Source organism: Eublepharis macularius, chromosome 1, assembly GCF_028583425.1.
Source record: "Eublepharis macularius isolate TG4126 chromosome 1, MPM_Emac_v1.0, whole genome shotgun sequence".
NCBI classification, from domain to species: Eukaryota; Metazoa; Chordata; class Lepidosauria; order Squamata; family Eublepharidae; genus Eublepharis; species Eublepharis macularius.
Window position 1 is genome coordinate 251,115,115 of NC_072790.1, and position 17,706 is coordinate 251,132,820.

Genomic DNA, 17,706 nt, shown 5'->3' on the forward strand with positions numbered 1-17,706 from the left:
ATAGACCAGTGTCAAAGAACATCCATCATTCTGCAGCCTTTCAAAATGGACTGAACAAATCATTACAAAAAGAGTAAGGTGAAATCATAAACAATAATGTATATTTGTTTTGCAACAAGTATAAGAACAATCTGGAGTTTCAACAGTCTTGTGCTTCAGGCCATACACTGTTAGTTTCCCAAAGAGACAAGCAGCCCCACCAGTCAAATTCTGACTACCATAGATACTTCTCTTACCTGGTGAGGATTTTCAACAGCATTTGGTATCAATTTAAAATGCAAGAAGAGGAAAGAGAAAGATGCAGAAAGATTAATCGAGAGCAAGCCCTTGCAAAGCACCCACATGCATGGGAAAGCTGGGCGACCAGGGGCAACTTGAGCCAAGATACCCCTGCAGTTCTGGCCAGAGGGATGAAGGCAACATTGGTTCCAACTTTCCCAACGGGTGTGCAAAATGGGCTACAGGCCCCCCTGGGTGATCAGTCTCTCTAGCTCCTCATCGATGTGCAGTTTGAGGGCAAAGGGTACTCGATGCACCTTCAGAGGGGTTGAGGGTACTGCTGGATTGAGGTCGAAGGAGATTGGCGGTCCTGTGTAGTGCCCTAACGAGCCATCAAATACGGCGGGAAACTCGGCACATAGTGCCTTGATGTCTGATTGGTTGATTTGTTGGACTCCGGTGACGTGGATGCCCAACACCTCAATCAAGTCCCAGCAAACTTGTGAGGCATCCCTTGACAACAACCAAACGTAGGGGGCAATGAAAGTCTTTGTAGCTGAGAATGGAAAAGACTTTCCTAGTTCAAGTAGATTATAATTATGGAGTACAAATTAATTTCATGGAATGTTAATGGACTCAATTCACCCTCTAAACGAAAAGCTGTGTTACATTGGCTATCTAAACAAAGAATATGATTTGCTTACAAGAGACTCATATTAGAGATCAAGATGTTAAATATCTATTTAATAAGAAGTTAGGAAAACAATTTGTTTCGGCAACAAAACAAAAGAAGAGGGGAATTGTTATATATATTAAGGAAGAATTGCAGCCCAAATTAATAGTTTCTGATAAAAACGGAAGATACTTGGCTGTGGAATTTTTATGTAATGCCAAAAAAAGTTGATACTTGGAGTATATGCACTGAATGGTTCTAAGGATTTATTTTTTAAAGACTTTAGAGAGCAAATGGAACAATGGACTTATGATCATATAATTGTAGCTGGAGATATGAATGGAGTTGTGGATTTACAGTTGGATAAAAGCTCACCATCAAGTAAAGTAAGGGCAGGGAAATTACCAAAGTCATTTTTTGAAATTCAGGAACAAGAAAATTTAGAGGATATTTGGAGAAAATACAACCCTAAATCGAAGCAATATACTTTCTTTTCAACTAGCCATCAATCCTTTTCTAGAATAGATATGATCTGGGCGTCTAAAGAATTGGCAGTATTTACTAAAGAGACTGATATTTTATCGAAAATTAGCTCAGATCATAATCCTGTGATGTGGAGATTTGGAATGAGAAATAAGAAACGGAGATGGAGAATTAATGAGGATCTTTTGGGAGACCCAGAATGTGCGGAGGTGCTTAAAAAAGAAACAAAGTTTTTCATTCAATGTAATGTTGATAAAGGAGTGTCAACACATAAGGTCTGGGATACATATAAAGCAGTAATTAGAGGTGTGTTGATGGATTTAAATGGTAGAGACAAAAAAAAAGAAATGAAGTTAAAAGAGATTCAGGAAAAAATTATTCAAGTAGAACAGCAATTAAAAAAGAGGCCAGGTAAAAAGAAATTTTTGCATGAAATAAAGTTATTGCAAGAACAAATTAGGGTTATGGAAAATAAAGAAGTGGAGTGGGAATTGAAGAAAATGAAGCAAAAATCATTTGAAGGAGCCAATAAACCAGGGAGATACTTGGCCTGGCAATTGAAGAAAAAGAGAGAAAAAGAAGTAAAATTATGGAAGAGGGGAAGGAATTATATGATCAAGGACTGATTGAGAGAGCATTCTATAAATATTATGCAAGACTATATCAGAAAAAAATAGTGAACTATGAAAAGATAAGAGACTATTTTGACATGATTGATTTACCTAAGGTGCCGGAGAAGCTGAAAGAGAAGCTTGGTGCTGAAATAACAACAATGGAAGTGGTGCAAGCAATACAAGCTACTACAGTGGGTAAAGCTCCGGGACCCGATGGAATTACAGCAAAATTTTATAAAGTGATGGTAGAGGATTTAAAACAACTGATGCAAAAAGTGATGAATGAGATATTGGAGGGGGCAGAGATGCCAGATACATGGAATGAGGCTAATATTACATTGATACCGAAGGAGGCATTAGATTTAAGTAATGTTAAGAATTATAGACCAATATCTCTAACTAATAATGACTACAAAATATTTGCTAAGATATTAGCGGAAAGACTTAAGGTGTGGTTAGTGGAATTTATAGAAGAAGATCAAGCTGGTTTCTTACCGGAAAGACAAATAAAAAATAACCTACGAGTATTGCTGAATGCCATTGAGTACTATGATAAAAAGTCCAGGGAAGCAGGTTGGGTTTTTTTCGTGGATGCGGAGAAAGCTTTTGACAATTTGAACTGGGAGTTTATGTTTACAACAATGGAGAAGATGCAGTTGGGAGAGAAATTTATACAAGCAATAAAAGCAATATATAAAAGTCAATCTGCAAATATAATTGTTAATTCGGATGTAACAAAAAAGTTGGAAATAAGAAAAGGAACAAGACAAGGGTGTCCGCTTTCCCCACTTCTGTTTGTAATGGTATTAGAGATTTTACTCAGGCAAATAAGAGAAGACAATTCATTAAGAGGACTGAGGACAAAAGGATTTGAATATAAAGTGAGAGCTTTTGCCGATGATATAATGGTGATAGTGGAAGATCCAATAGAGTGCATGCCTAAATTGATGAAGAAAATGAAAGACTTTGGAGATTTAGCTGGATTTGTTATAAATAAGGTGAAGTCCAAAATATTGTGTAAAAATATGACTAAACAACAGCAAAAGGAGTTGATGGACAAGGTAGAATGTGAAGTAGTGAACAAAGTTAAATATTTAGGAGTGGAAGTGACAGCGAAAAATATTGATTTATATAAGAACAATTATGACAAGCTATGGCAACAAATAGATAAAGACAAGAATAAATGGAACAAAATGAATTTGTCATGGCTAGGTCGTGTTGCAGTAATTAAGATGAATGTTCTTCCAAGAATGATGTTTCTACTACAGACAATACCTATTGTTAAAGATAGTAAACAATTTGAAAAGTGGCAGAGAACGATTTTAAAATTTGTTTGGGCTGGAAAGAAACCCAGAGTTAAAATGAAGGTACTGTATGATGCAAAAGAAAGAGGAGGTTTACAATTACCAAACTTTAAATTATATCATGAAGCGGTATGTTTGGACTGGATAAAGGAATGGTTGACATTGAAGCATTTGAAGCTGTTAGCATTGGAAGGATATAATAAACTATTTGGATGGAATGCATATCTATAGTATGACAAAGTAAAAGCAGACTTTATGTTTTTACATCATTATGTAAGAAGAAGCTTGTTTGCTGTATGGACCAAATACAAGAAATATATGGAAGAGACTATACCAATGTGGGTTATTCCTGCTGAAGTAGTAAATCCAAGAACAGAATATGCAGGCGAAGAGTGGCTGACATACAAAGAAATTCTTGAGATAAAACAAAACAATTATTTGCTTAAAGATAATGACGAATTGCCGTTCCAATATGGATGGTTTCAATATATGCAGGTGAAAGATTTGTATGAGAAGGACAAAAGGAAAAATGGTTTTAGGCTACAAAATTCTGAGATTGAGAACTGCCTGCTTCAGGGGGGGAAGAAAATTATTTCTAAAATATACAAGATATTATTGAAATGATTTACAGAAGAGGAGGTTGTTAAAGTTCAGATGGTTAAATGGGCAATAAACTGTAATAGGGAAATTTCAATGGAAGCTTGGGAAAAGTTATGGAAAAATACAGTTAAAATTTCAGCATGCTCCACGGTGCGAGAAAATGTTTATAAAATGATGTATAGATGGTATTTAACACTGAAGAAGTTGGCCAATGGTAATAGTCAGATGTCTGATAAATGTTGGAAATGTAAACAACATGAAGGTTCATTTTATCATATGTGGTGGTCTTGTGATAAGGCAAAACAGTTCTGGGGGGGATATAGTTAAGGTTATGTCGGATATTTTACAAAGGAATGTAATTTAAACCCTGGAATTGTTGTTACTATGTATGAACCTAGAAGACTTTTATAAAATGGACAGAATTATGGTATTTTATATGATCACGGTGGCCAGAATGTGTTATGCACAGTTGTGGAAGACTCAGGAGATACCATCTATGGAAGACTGGATCGTGAAAGTTCTGAATATGGCAGAAATGGACAAACTAACGAGGAAATTGAAAGAGCAAGAAGTATTGGAATATACATTAATAGCGCAATCCTATGGCCGGCCCCAACGCCGACGCGGCTGCACTGGTGGTGTGGCGGCGCCGCCGGGCCGGATCCTGTGCCAGCAAAGTGTGGCCGCAGCGGCGCCTGCAGCGGCGCAGAGATGCAATTTTGGAGAACCAGAAAGTGTTGTGGGCGGGTCTGATCTACGGCCGCCGCCAGGCGCAGCCAAAGGGCGCTGTTCCTGACAAGCGTCAGGGGGAGGGGCCAGGAAAGGCGCAGCCTATGGGCAGCACGCGATCCCGGCCAGGCCCCAGAGCAGCAGGCAAACCGCGCCCATGCTGGCAGACTGCCTCGGCTCGTGTGTCGGGCGGGGCTCGCAGTCGGGAAGGAGAGGGGTGGGCGTAGTCTGAGAAGACTTTCCCCCGTTTGCCCAATGTAGCACCAAGTCCCTGGCGGCCGCGTCCAGAGAGGTTGGCATGGGACTGGCAGGCGCCCTGCCATGAGGAATCCAGGGCAGCAGCCAGTCTCTGGCAGCAGGGGACAGCCCCCAAGTGGTGCCGAAGGGGAGGGCTGGCCTGAGGCCGCCACCAAGAGGCAGACACAGCGGGCCTGCCCCCTCGTCCCCATCCCAAGGCAAAGAACACAGACACCCATTGCACAGAAATCAGCCTTTATTATTATATCATCCCACCTCCCCCAGCAGACGTGAGGAAGGGGAGGCGTGTAGGAGAGCCGTCTGTGCAGCAAAACACCCCACCCCACCCCCAAGGCGGCAGCGGCGGTCACCGGCGAGGCCGGCGGCCGGACCCCCTTGGCCGTCCACGGGCCCGGCCTCTCGCACGCAACTGGGCCCGAGGGAGGGGTGCCTCTGGGGCGGGTGGAGCTGCTGCAGCGGGTGGGGCCGGAGGGTCGAGGATGGCGACGAGCCGCCCGAGCAGGGCTTCGGCACGGACTTGAGAGGCACGGACCCCTTCCCCCACTTCCAGTACCGCAGCCATGAACTCCCGGCCGCGGTTGTTCGCCTCCTCCCATGCAGCGTGCACCTCTAGCCGCTCCCTCTCGATCGCCGCCCACATTGCGGCTAGTGTCGGGGGAAGCCGCTGGGCAGGGCGGGGGCCGCGAGCCCGTGCGCCTGGAAGGATCCCCTCCATGGGCCCCTCCCCCTCAGAGGCGGAGCCAGGTCCTTCCCGCACACGGCCCATGGCACCCGGGGGCGGGGGGGCTGGAGGGGATGGTGCTGCAGGCTGGGACAGCTCCTCGAGCGGCTCTGTCGATGAGGTGTCCTGAACCGGCGGAGTCCCAGGGCCACCTTCACCCTCCACCGACACAGGGAAGCCGAGCGACTGCAGGAGAGCCGCTCCGGCAGCAGAGGTCCTCCGGGAGGGTGGCAGCTCACGCAGCTGGGCAATCACCTCCCCGCCTATCTCCAGGCGCATGGTCCCTGCTGGAGCGAGACATGGGTGGGAAGAGGCCCCAGGGAGGGAAGAGCAGCGGCCCAACATGGGCTGCCACAGGCCACCGAGCCGGGCCAAGCACACCCATTCCAACTGCGGCCGCAACCCCTCGTCTTGAGACCGGTCGGCGCCATGAGTGGCCTTGGATGTGTGGCCGAGGCCGGCGGCCGAGCCGGTCCCTGGCCCCACCAGCAGCAGGGCCACAGATACATACCGTGCTCCGGATCCATGCCCCCCGACGGGCCCGGTTGAGGCTCCTCGTCGCTGGCAGCAGGGGCTTGCTGTGGCGGTGGAAGGGCTGCCTGTTCCTGGGCCCCGCTCTCTGCCAGGGGGGGCACAGACTCCACTGCCTCTGCCTCCGCCTGGCTTGGGTCTGGACCCTCAGGGGCCGTGCCTACTCACGGGAGAGGCCCTGTCACACATGTGCCACGATCCATACGTCCCCCCCCTCGCCTCCCTGAATCCACAAATACTAACCGGGCAGGACCTCAACGCCCAGGCCGCCCACCACCGCCTCCGGGATGACCGCTCGCATGACCGCCTCTGGGCCTGGGAGCCCCTCGTCAAGGGCCCGCTCATAAGGAACCCCCTGAGACATGAGGAGGCGCACTCGTTTGCGCGCGGGCCCGAAAGAATCATTCCAGCGCTTCATTGCCGAGTGAGCAGTGCGGGGCGCGTTGCCCACAGCCGAGACCCTGTCAGCTGCCATCTGCCAGAATGCCCGTCGTCGAGACCGGGACGAGGCGCCCCTGTGCGTGCTCAGGGCGACCTCCGCATTCTCCACCACGAGCCCAAAAAGCAGCACTCTCTCGGCCTCTGTCCAGTTTGCCTGGCGCTGGCTTCCGCCGCCACTAGTGCTCTCAGCAGACATGGGGGTAGTGCCCGCTGGAATGTCCGGTCCCCGAGATAAGTGGTGGGAACCAGCCACCTAGTCATGTGCTCACCCATCCCCTCGGCAAGATGGAGGAGGGCACAGGGGGTGCAGGACCGGGAAGGGTGGCTGGGACGGCCCATGCAGCGGACAGAGGACCTGCTCCTGAGCACCACTTGCAACGGGCCGCTGAGACCGGTAGGCCTGCTGCTGTGCGTGGGGGGGGGGTTCAGGGTGCTGAAACTCAACCTGCGTTCCTTCCAGGCAGGACCTTGATCATCCCCGCCTGGTGCCCGCCACTGCCGCCGCGGCTCCCAGCCATCCGGACCAGCCACCTCCTGCCAGCCGTGTTTGTCCGAGCGGCCCTCAGGCGGCGCCGCCTCAGACGCCGCCGCCGGTTCCAGGCCAGGGTGCCATCCCTGCTCCTGGGCGACATGACTTGCCTGGACCGCTTCCGCCTGGACAGGGCAGCCATACAGGCTCTGTGCGAGGAGCTCGCGCCCGCCCTTCAGGGGCAAGCTGCGGCTCCCCGGGGCATCCCCGTCCTCCAGAGGGTCCTGCTGTCCCTCCGCTACCTTGCGACCGGCTCCTTCCAGGGAGTCATGGCTGAGGCCTTGGAGGTCTCCCAGTCATCCGCCAGCCGCTGCCTGCATGCCTTCCTGGACGCCCTAGTTGGTCGGATCCGCGAGCACATCCACTTTCCCACCTCGGAGGCAGAGTTGGCACCCATCCGGGCTGGCTTCTCCTCCTTTGCAGGCTTCCCCAATGTGATTGGAGCAGTCGACTGCACGCATGTGGCCATATGCGCTCCCAGAGAGGAGCCGCAGGTCTACAGGAATCGGCACCGGTTCTACAGTATCAATGTCCAGGCAGCCTGTGACCACCAGGGGATCTTCACGGACCTCGTTGCCAAGTTCCCGGGAAGCGTCCACGACGCACAGATCTTCACCACCTCCGGCCTGAACAGGCTCCTGTCATCATGGCCTGAGGGGAGAGGCTGGCTCCTAGGTCAGGAGTTGGTGGGGGAGCTGTGAGGGGACGGGGATGGGAAGGGAGATCCTAACTCCGCCTCCCCTTGCAGGTGACCGTGGCTATCCATTGCTGCCTTACCTCCTGACGCCATACCCTGCGGATGAGCCCGCCGACAGAGCCAACTACAACCAGGCCCACCGGCGCACGAGGATGGTGATCGAACGTGCTTTCGGTCAGCTGAAAATGCGCTTCAGATGCCTCCATCACACGGGCGGCCGCCTGGCCATGCAGCCGTTCACCGTCGCCAAGCTCGTGGCTGCCTGTGTCATGCTGCACAATATTGCCGTGCGCCAGCAGCTCCCCTTGCCAGCCACAGAGGGCCCAGGCGAGGACCCCTGGCTGCCGCCCGCCGGTCGCCTTTCTCCTGACGCCCCGGCAGAGCCCCAGGAGCATGACCGAGCTGTGCGAGACAGGGTCGCGGAGCACCTGTGGCATGCTGCGCGCTGAGGGCCATGCCTGGCCATGGGGGGCTCGGCCGGCCAAACACTCGCCCTTTACGCCCCTATGGTGTCCCAGGCGGCCCCTCCGAGTCCCCGCTCCCTCAACCCCTGCATGTAGAGAGCATGGGAAAGCCGCCCCGGCCAGCAGCCACCGCCCCCCATGGACGGGCTGCACGGGAAAAGCGGTTAATGAACTTGGCTTTATTCCCAATCGATTCCAGGGCCGCATCAGGCGCCCAGAGAGCAGCTTGCCAACCCAGAACCCCGGCCTCAGCAGCCAGGAGGGTGAGGGCTAGGTAGCGCGTCGGAGCAGGGGGAGGCCAGCGACCCCGCCACGGCATCCCCGTTACAGAGCAGGGGCCCGGCTGGGGTCCAAGATGCCTGTGCCTGGGATGGCATATCGGCAGCTGCCCGGCCGTCTGCGGGGACGGGCTCCAGCTTCGGCCGCTTCCTGCCAGGCCCCTCCACTGGGTCACCCTCTGGGTCTTCAGCGGGTGGCGGGTAGCGGGGTGGAGACCAGGCGGTGAAGCCCCTCCCAAGTTCCTCCTCATCTGGCGAGGGGCTCCGGGCGGGCGCCGCTGTGGGGGCAAGAGGTGGGGGATGGGAGCGTCAGGGCCCCTGTGGGCTCTGGGGTTGTTGTCGCGGCCGCAGGCCGCCCCACCCCACATGCCCGTGCCCCTCCTGTTGGCGAGACTCACATGGTGCCGCTGCCCGCGCCTGCTGGAATGCCCCGTGAACCCGGTCCATGGCAGCCATCCACCTGTCATTGATGGTCCCTGCAGAGGGGGGAGAGAGGGAGGGGGGGCACCCGTTGGTGGCAGCCCGGCATCTGCTGCAAGCACCTGCAACCTGCGCCTCGACGGAAGTGGCTGGGACGCCTCCGGGCCCTTATGGCCTGCCCTCTGTGGCAGCGGAGGAGGCTCCCTGGATGGCGCCGAGGACCCTGACTTACTGCGCGCGGGGCCCGCAGCCACCTCCTCTTCCAGGAGGTCATGCTCCACCTCGCACAGCGCCGTGTCTAGCCACGCTCGTATGAGGTGGGCCTCCTCCGCACGGCCAGGGAAGAGCTCCTCCAGGTAAACTGGCCGTGCAGTCATTGCACCCTCATCTGCCAGGAGGTCATTCCCGGCAGCCTTGGCAATGAGCTGGGCCCCGAGCCTGGCCGCCCACTGCTCCCGCCACCCGTCGCCCTCCATGCAGCCGGGACCGCTGTGGGTATAGTGTTTCTGTGCTGCCCACCGAACTACACCGCCCGCCGGCATGACCTTGGAGGGTCTGAGATGTAACAATTCCCTATCTTCTGTCTGGCAGCTGCATAGTTCATGGATAGGTTCAGCACAGGCCCCCCCCCCGTCTCAGACCTGTGGGTTGGAGGGGAGGGGGCCGTGGTGGTTGGCTTCCTATGGCCCCAGGGCCCTCTTCCCTTGCGGGGATGCTGTGCTGCTCAAGTGCATCCTTGCGGGACGTGAACCCTTGGGCCTGGCTGTACGTTGCGCCGTGGGACTGGGAATAAAGCTCATCTACACATGGACCCGTGTCTGCCTGCGATAGTTTGGTGAACTGCCAGCCATATCCTGCCCTGGCACCATGAGTGCATGACCAGGCCCGCGGTGACAGCGCATCCCTTCCAAGGGGGGGGGCTTAGGATGCACAAGGACTGGCCAGGGGCCGCTCTGGCATGTCTTCCATATTGCCCTAACGCACCTGCCCTGCCTGGCATGCCGCCCTGAGCTGGGGCAGTCACGCAACCTGCCATCAGGGGGCCCTCCCGGGCCTGGGGTGGCCACCCAGCCTGCATGGCCCGGCCGGGGAAGGGGCACGCTGTGGCAGCCAGCCGGGAGGCCTCGGGCTCCCGCATTTTAGCCACTTTGCGCAGCTGATGCGCTCTTCCACTGCCCCTGTGGGCGGGGCCAGCGGCCTTCCCTGCAGGATTGGCGGGGCTGGCAGCCTCGGAGTGGTTCCCCCCCCCGGCAGGGCAACGCGAGTGGCCACAATTGCTGAACGCAGGAGACGGCGCCGAGCCAGGGCGGAGCCACGCGCAGCCTCGGACACACCCCACCCCTCCCAACAACCATGGCCTGTTGGCGTGGGAGGCTGGCAACTGCTCCACGGGATTGGATGCGAGGCAGGACGCCCTGGGGTGGAATGACCAATGGGGCTGCTGCAGACGCCCGAGGGGCTGGACCCACTCTGGGAGGCGGCCGCTCATGGGACTGTGTTGCTGGGGCTGCGGCTGCGATGGGGGCGACCCTCCCCAGGCGCGCGAGACCTCCTGCCCGGGATATGGCATCCGCCTGCCACCACCCTGGATTCTCCATTGGTGGGGGCTAGGATTCCCGCGAGTGGACCGTTTCCCCTGCCATCTCCCGCTCCCTTGCAGCGGCAGCTCGCACCACCCTCTCCCTTGCTTATCGGGTGCCAGCTATTCTCCCCACCGGGGATTGATCCCCCTCCCCGCTCACATGCCCCGCCCCAACCCTCTACCTGGCCATAGATGCAGGGGAGTTAGCCGTGTTAGCCTGTGGTAGCGAATTCAAAAAGGGTCCCATAGCACCTTTAAAACTATCCAATTTTATTGTGGCATAGGCTTCTGAGAATCAAGTTCTCTTCAGCAGATGGGTGGTACAGACACTGGTCAAATACAGAGGAGGAGGGGGGGAGGAGGAGGGAGGGGGCGGGGAGGCAAGACGGGGTGTGTCGGATACATTTGTGGCAATGTGCAGGTGGGGAGATGTGACGGGAGTGTTGGGGGAGGGGCGGAGGACGAAGTCAGACTCGCAGACACAGAAAACAGTTGTTGTACATCTCGTTTTATTGCACTGGAAAGAGCGGGCTTGCGTTTAGGCTGGCGAGGGAGCCGGAGCATTCCACACAGCCCTCCTTCCCGCTCGGAGGGGCGGGGCTGGGATGCAGGCCGCGGCGCGACGGTGCTTCCTGGGCTGCAGCCAACCGTCCGTCAGAGATGTTTGGGGAGGGCGGGGCGCGGGGGAGCAGCCATGCCCTGGACGTGCCTGTGGGGGAAAAAGACACGTGTGGGCTTTGCCTCGTTCCACTGGCAAGGCAAGCCCCACACTCCGCCATCCGGGGGGGGGTTGCACATGGTCGAGGGCAGCAGCTGATGCATGACGGTCTGGTGAGGATGCACTCGGCCTTGGCAAGCCTTTACCTTTAAGGGAGAGAATGAGCTGGTCACAACAAACACCTGGCCACATGTGGTTTTCGAGGCGCCTGCCTCTGAGGCAGCCAGGGGCGGGCATGGTTGCCCCCCACCCCTGCTGGGCCTCACCCAAAGCGGCAAGTGAGCGGGTGGGTTCAGGTGAATGGGCGGTTTGCACTAATCTGCGGAATGCCCCCCCACCTCCTCCTTACCTGTCAGCGCTCTGTCGGTCATCACCAGGTGGGAGCGCAAGAGTCAGGGCACCTGCAAGGAAACGGGAGAGCATGCGGTTAATTTGCAAAGTGTCATTCCCTTCTGCCACGGAAGGGTTAGTTTGTTTGTGCTTAGTTAGAAGCAACTAGCATGCATCAGTTAGCTGTGGAGTCATTCTTTCTATCACGGTAGAAAGAGAGTTAGGCAGTTAGGCACCTCTTCCCCTTTATGCGAAGTTCCCCCAGTTTTTCGCAAAGTCCCCTGAGTGCATTCTGCGCCTGCCAATGTGAATGCCCTCAGCCCGTTTCGGTTTTCAAAGGGGCAATGCCACTCAGCAGACGGGCAGAGCCTCCGGCCGAGTGCTCACTTACCTGGGGGTTTGGGCGGTGCTGGCCGGATGTTTTGTAGGACGCGGTCGCAGGTGATTGGGTGCAGAGAGGGGGGCTCGTCCATGCCGGGCGCGCACGCTGATTGGTCCCCGGGATAGTTCTCATCCTATGCTCCTTCGGGCCATAGGGGCGGGGCGAGGCGCTCAGAGAGGGGGCTGATTTTTCGCCGTTCCATGGACGCCTATGGGCTACGCCTTCTTTTTCCGTGGCGTAGCTTTTTTGCGCCGCTGTGGGCGTTCCCGCTTCTGGAGGAGCTTAGGGAGCGGACTAACTCCGACCCCGCCTTGCTCCCCGCCCCCCCCTGCGTCGGCGTAGGGCTCTACGCCACTTCTGCGCCGCCGCCCGGGCGCCTGTGGCTTGCACCGGTGCTGGCCCGCCGGCGGGCCAGCGCCGCGTCCCAGCGCGGGCGGAAGGCCACTTACGCGGGCGTACGGGCTAGATGCGCCCTCGCAAGCCTTAGTTCGGTTCCTGTTCACTTTCCGTGCCCTTCTTAGGATTGGGCTGCCCGTTGGGAAAAAATCAAGAAATATGTGGAGAAAAAGTGGGACATGAAGGGGAAATTATGGTCTTTGGATAGCTGTTAAGCGGGAGATAGAACTTTACTTAAGGTTAAAAGGGGGTATATTTTACTATATTTTATTGTATTAGTATACAGTTATAGTATTAAAGTATTATAAAGTTAAGAGTAAGACAGTGTATTCATATGGGAAGTAATAAGGTTGAATAATAAGGTTGAATAGGTAAAAGGGAGAATATACAATAGTTTAGTGATGTATTAGAAACAATAGATTTATAATATAGATAATAGGTATTTAAGGATTAGTATATTATATATATATATTGTAGTTAGTATATGTACCTATTATATACTTACATATTTGGTATACTCCTAAGTTAGATAAGTAATACAACTAAATAGACTAAATTAGTATGTATTAGATAGATATATATTATACATATTATTATAGATTTTAAGAATTTATAGTATATATTCTTTAGGTTAAGTTGGGTATGGAAAACTGTTGGGAGTCATTAGATAAGGGAGGGGGGAAAGGATGGGGAAAATGCAATGGGGTGGAAAATGATAATGATTATCATGTTTATGTTTGTTAACCCATCCAATAAAAATTTTAAAAAAAGAAAGAAAGTCTTTGTAGCTGACTGAGAACATGCCAACACCTGCTACTGGCACCCGATGACCATAGAAGTCTGTCAGAATTAGATTGCACGGTTCGAGCTGTGGGGTCTTCCCCCTGGGACACACTCGGCGAAGGATCTCCATGGAGATGATCGAGAGTGCTGACCCGGAGTTGACCTCCATCTTGCACGGCGTCCCTTCAATGCACACCTTATGCAGATCTTTTGTTTGGGGGCCAACTTGGTGTTCAGGACGATGGTCCTGCTGGAACACTTGGTCATGGAAGTGGCATTCTTCAGGCCGAGGAGAACCCTTCTCTGCCGGCTGCCATTGGCACGGAGTCGGTGTGGAGTCTACAGTGGGGACTCTCACTTGGTAGCTCTGCAGGCCTGTGTGATGTGCCCCCTCTTCCTGCAAGCCTGGCATTCAGCATTGTGGAATTGGCAGGACCTTCGCTCATGGTTTCCCCCACAGCTGGCACAGGGTTACCCATGATAGCTTTGCAGTTCGGAAAGCTTGGGCCGCGTCGCTTAAGTTCAGTGAACCTCATCATCATCTTCTGAGTCACTGTTGAGGCTCTCATGATGGGCCTGTTCCGCCCTCTTAGGTAAGGTTGGACTTCGCAATTGTTGCACCTCTTTGCTGGATTGGTCAGCTGCTTCCACCGCAATGGCCTCTTTGTAGGCCGTTTTGAAGTTGAGGTTCTTTTTCGCGAAGAGTTGTCTCTGTAATTTTTTGTCCCGGAGGCCGCACACCAATCGATCGCATAAGGCTTCTTCAAGGTTGGTGAATTCACAGAGCTGTGCTGACTACCACAGTGCCATGCCAAACGTAGCAATTATTTCTCCCGGAGCCTGGTCACGCTTGTAGAAAGCGTGGCGGCATGCTATTCTGAATGGTTCCGGCGCAAAGTGATCTTTCAGCTTGGCCTTGATTGTCTCGAGCGACGCCTCTTCAAGCTCTTCTGGTGCCACTAAAGCTCAGGCAGTTTTGAAAATAGATCAGCCACAGATGCTGAGGAATGTGGCCTTCCCATGCTCAGCGCTGTGATCTCATTAGCCTTGAGGTGGAACTGAAACCGGGAGATGTACGAATTCCAGTCCTCAGTGGCTGCGTCAAACGGTTCGAACTGGCCCTTGGCGACCATGTCATATAGTGGTCTGGAGCAAAGAGGGAATGAGTGCCAGCCTGGCTGAGGCAACAGTTGCTTGCCAGCAAGTGATTCAGCTCTGAGCACTGCAGGGCTGCCTACCCTCCTGGAGTGATTCAGCTCTCAGTGCCATGGGGCTGCCTACCCACCCTGCATCCCATTCTCATTGCCAGTATTAAGTATTGAGATTTCAGCTCATAGTAACAGCTTTATTGAAACTGGAAGCAGACAGATACAGACAGGCTCAACAGGAGCCAACTATATACATGCAAGCCTCGCCCCTTTTTCAAGCAACAACCAATAGGCACACATAACTAGAATCCTTAGTTTGCATTAACTATATACAAAGTAACTTATTTACAGTACAGTGATTAGTCTTTATTATATAGCACTGATTGGCTGCTGCCGGCGGAAAACAACCAATAGTAATGCAGACTTCAGGAGCCTTAGCTCAGGCAGAAGCTAAGTCAATACATGACAGTATTTATGACATTTCTTCTTCTTTGATTGCACTTTCAGCACTTTGCACTTTTCATATAAGAAAGTAATACATTAAAAAAAAGAAATCTAATATATATTTCGGCATTAGACATAGTGATTTTGTGTTTTATCCCCTGGCAGGTTGTTCCTTTGCTTTATTTGTTGCTTCTACTACAGACCAACATGGCTACTCACCTGTTATGAGCTGGGCCTGTGTAGTGAGTCCTAGCAGCTCTGGGGAAGCCTGTACTAGCATGACTACCAGGCCTACATTTCCCAGGCCCCCGTTGGACCCTGTGATTGGTTAATAGGGGATTTGGGGGGGGGACTTTCACCAATAGAGGAGTAGGGGGTGGTGCCTGGGTGGAAGGCATAAAACACCTCGCCCAAGGTGGGAGGGTGTTCACTCCAAAGGAGCAGAGCTGGGGAGAGGCTGCTGTAGGGTCTCTCATCCAGAAGGGGGTAAGTCAGGTTGAAGCCAATTGCCAGGAGACAACTAGGAACAGTCTAGATCAGGGGTGGGCCCGCTACAGAGTTTTTTGTGGCCCGCCAAGACAGTCAGAAAATCCACCTTGAACCGAGATTTCCTTCCCGTGCGCGATATGAAATTAGCACAATAAATAAATTGAATAAAACTACCACTATTTGATTTAATTTATATTTACTGATTTTTATGATACAATTTATACCTTTTCTGAAATGCAAAGTTAACTAATGAATGCAATCATTTTAAAAGGTGCGGCCCTCCGCTAACCTCCGCTCCCACAAAGTGGCCCCCGAGCCAAAACAATTGCCCACCCCTGGTCTAGATAGACATATTAGGGTTTTTGCTTTGTTGATTAACCTACCTTTAATGTTCTCATTATTCTACATTTTTTGAAGGCCAGTTGTTACTAGACTTCTTAAATAAAGTTGTTTATTATTCTGCCTGGGTCTTCAGGCCTCACTCGGTCTCACATAACATAAAACCTACTGGGGAAAAGTAATAATAATATTAACTACGCTTATATACCGTTCTTTTAGACAGATTAGTGCCTCGCCCAGAGCAGTGAACAAGTTAGTGTTATAATAACAAGTTACTGTTATAATAGTGTTATAACAAAAACAACAAAATTCTATTTATATTCAATTTAAAAAGACCTGGCAGAGATTGCTCCTCAGAGAGTTTGTTAATTTCATCTTCTACCTTCTTGCAGAAAGGTGAAATTGACAGAACCTTTGGTTCTGACTTTTTAAACTACACTTCCTGGCTAACATTGCGTCTCCCTTCACTTGAGTGTCCCCATGTAAGATGTCTAGTGTAGAGAGACCCAAAGCTATGTCATGCTTAAGCATGCTGTGATCTAGCAAATACACCACAGAAGTATCACGGGGCCCTTTCAGATGGAGTTTTGTATGTTTATAATTATCGCTAGCTACGAAGTGCTTCCAGAGTAGAAAAGGAACTTTGGCACCAGGCATCCACCCTCAGTTTTAGATCCTACATATTCTTGCAAACCCGCCCTATTGTAAGTTTTATATTTGAGCCCATTCCGATACTAAAGGAGAACAATTGCCCTATAAAACCTGCTGAGGAGGCAGCCGCTGACACATATGCCCTTGGAGGCTGTTGATGGGGTTATAATAGTAAAACATTCTGGGACAGAGCTGTTCAAAACTCCACAGACCATTTCCCCAAAGGACTCTTCAGCAGAAAACCCCCACCGTGACTTTTATGAATCTCTGCGGTGTTTCAAGATTCAGGCCCAGTAGCACCTTAGAGACTAACTAGATTTCTAGTGTGTGAACTTTTGAGAGTCAGAGCTCCCATTACAGCAGACCTTGAGAACTCATCTAGGAGCCCTTGTGGTTGCAATGGAAGACGGGCGCAGGAGGTCAGGCTGCCTTCCGCAGAAATTTGTCTGCCATTGCTGATTGTCATGGAACCACTGAAGTTTTCAAGGGCTGATGGGAAAACAACTGGCCACACCTCCTGGCTCGCCTCTTCCCACCACCAGCCAGACCTAATCCAAGCACCTGTGGCATTGCTTGGCTGGGACCCAGCTGGTGGGGCGGGAGGAGGCGATGACTATGCTTTGCTCATGCGGCAAAATGCAGTGAACTAAAATGGATTCCCACTCCCTTCCCAGCTCCAGACCACTTCAAGGTGCTGATTGTGATCTTTAAAGCTCTCAACAGAAGGGGGGAAATGGACAAGCAAACGGTGTTTGTGGCCTCAGTGGTTGCTGTGACTCTGTCAATATTTTGCCTACAACAAAAGCAAGGAGTCTCATGTGTACTAACCAGGGCTTTTTTTCAGGGGGAACATTGGGGAACGGAGTTCCGAAACCTCTTGAAAATGGTCACATGGCTGGTGGCCCCAGCCCCTGATCTCCAGACAGAGGGGAGTTTAGATTGCCCTCCATACCACGCGGAGGGCAATCTAAACTCCCCTCTGTCTGGAGATCAGGGGGTGGGGCCACCAGCCATGTGACCATTTTCTCTGAGGGCAACCCACTGAGTTCCACCACCTCTTTTCCCAGAAAAAAAGCCCTGGTACTAACTAATAAACCTTTTAAGAAAAATTGTGTAATTTTCTCATTTAATGCTACTATATATAACCTAAATAGCATATACAGTGATACCTAATAGTACACTAAAGAGAATATGAGGACTTCCTATCACTGCTGGAATTACAATTTATACATGTGCTATAATATGAGTAACCGTCTATCCAAGTATACATAAAGTGCTATTGCTAAGGTGTTGTAGTAAACTTACATATTATTGCTCATTCTTAAAAAGTGAAAGTGCATAATATAGCAGCAATCAAACAAATATGTATCAGTATACACAAACCATTATATACAGAGGTCATAAGCACTGTGTATCCAGGTGGCAAGGAAAAGTCCAAAAAGCTCTCTCGGAGGCAAATACAACTGGCTGTGAAAAGTCCTAT

General features: G+C 51.7%; 1 long non-coding RNA gene across 1 annotated transcript; it reads right to left on the reverse strand.

The window, feature by feature from the left end:
• Positions 1–11,074: 11,074 nt before the first annotated feature.
• On the reverse strand, positions 11,075–12,243 carry LOC129329079 (uncharacterized). Its single transcript, XR_008596916.1, has 3 exons — positions 11,983–12,243; positions 11,611–11,662; positions 11,075–11,252 (listed from the first exon to the last, which is right to left on the reverse strand). It is a non-coding gene; the product is annotated as an uncharacterized LOC129329079 (long non-coding RNA).
• Positions 12,244–17,706: the final 5,463 nt, after the last annotated feature.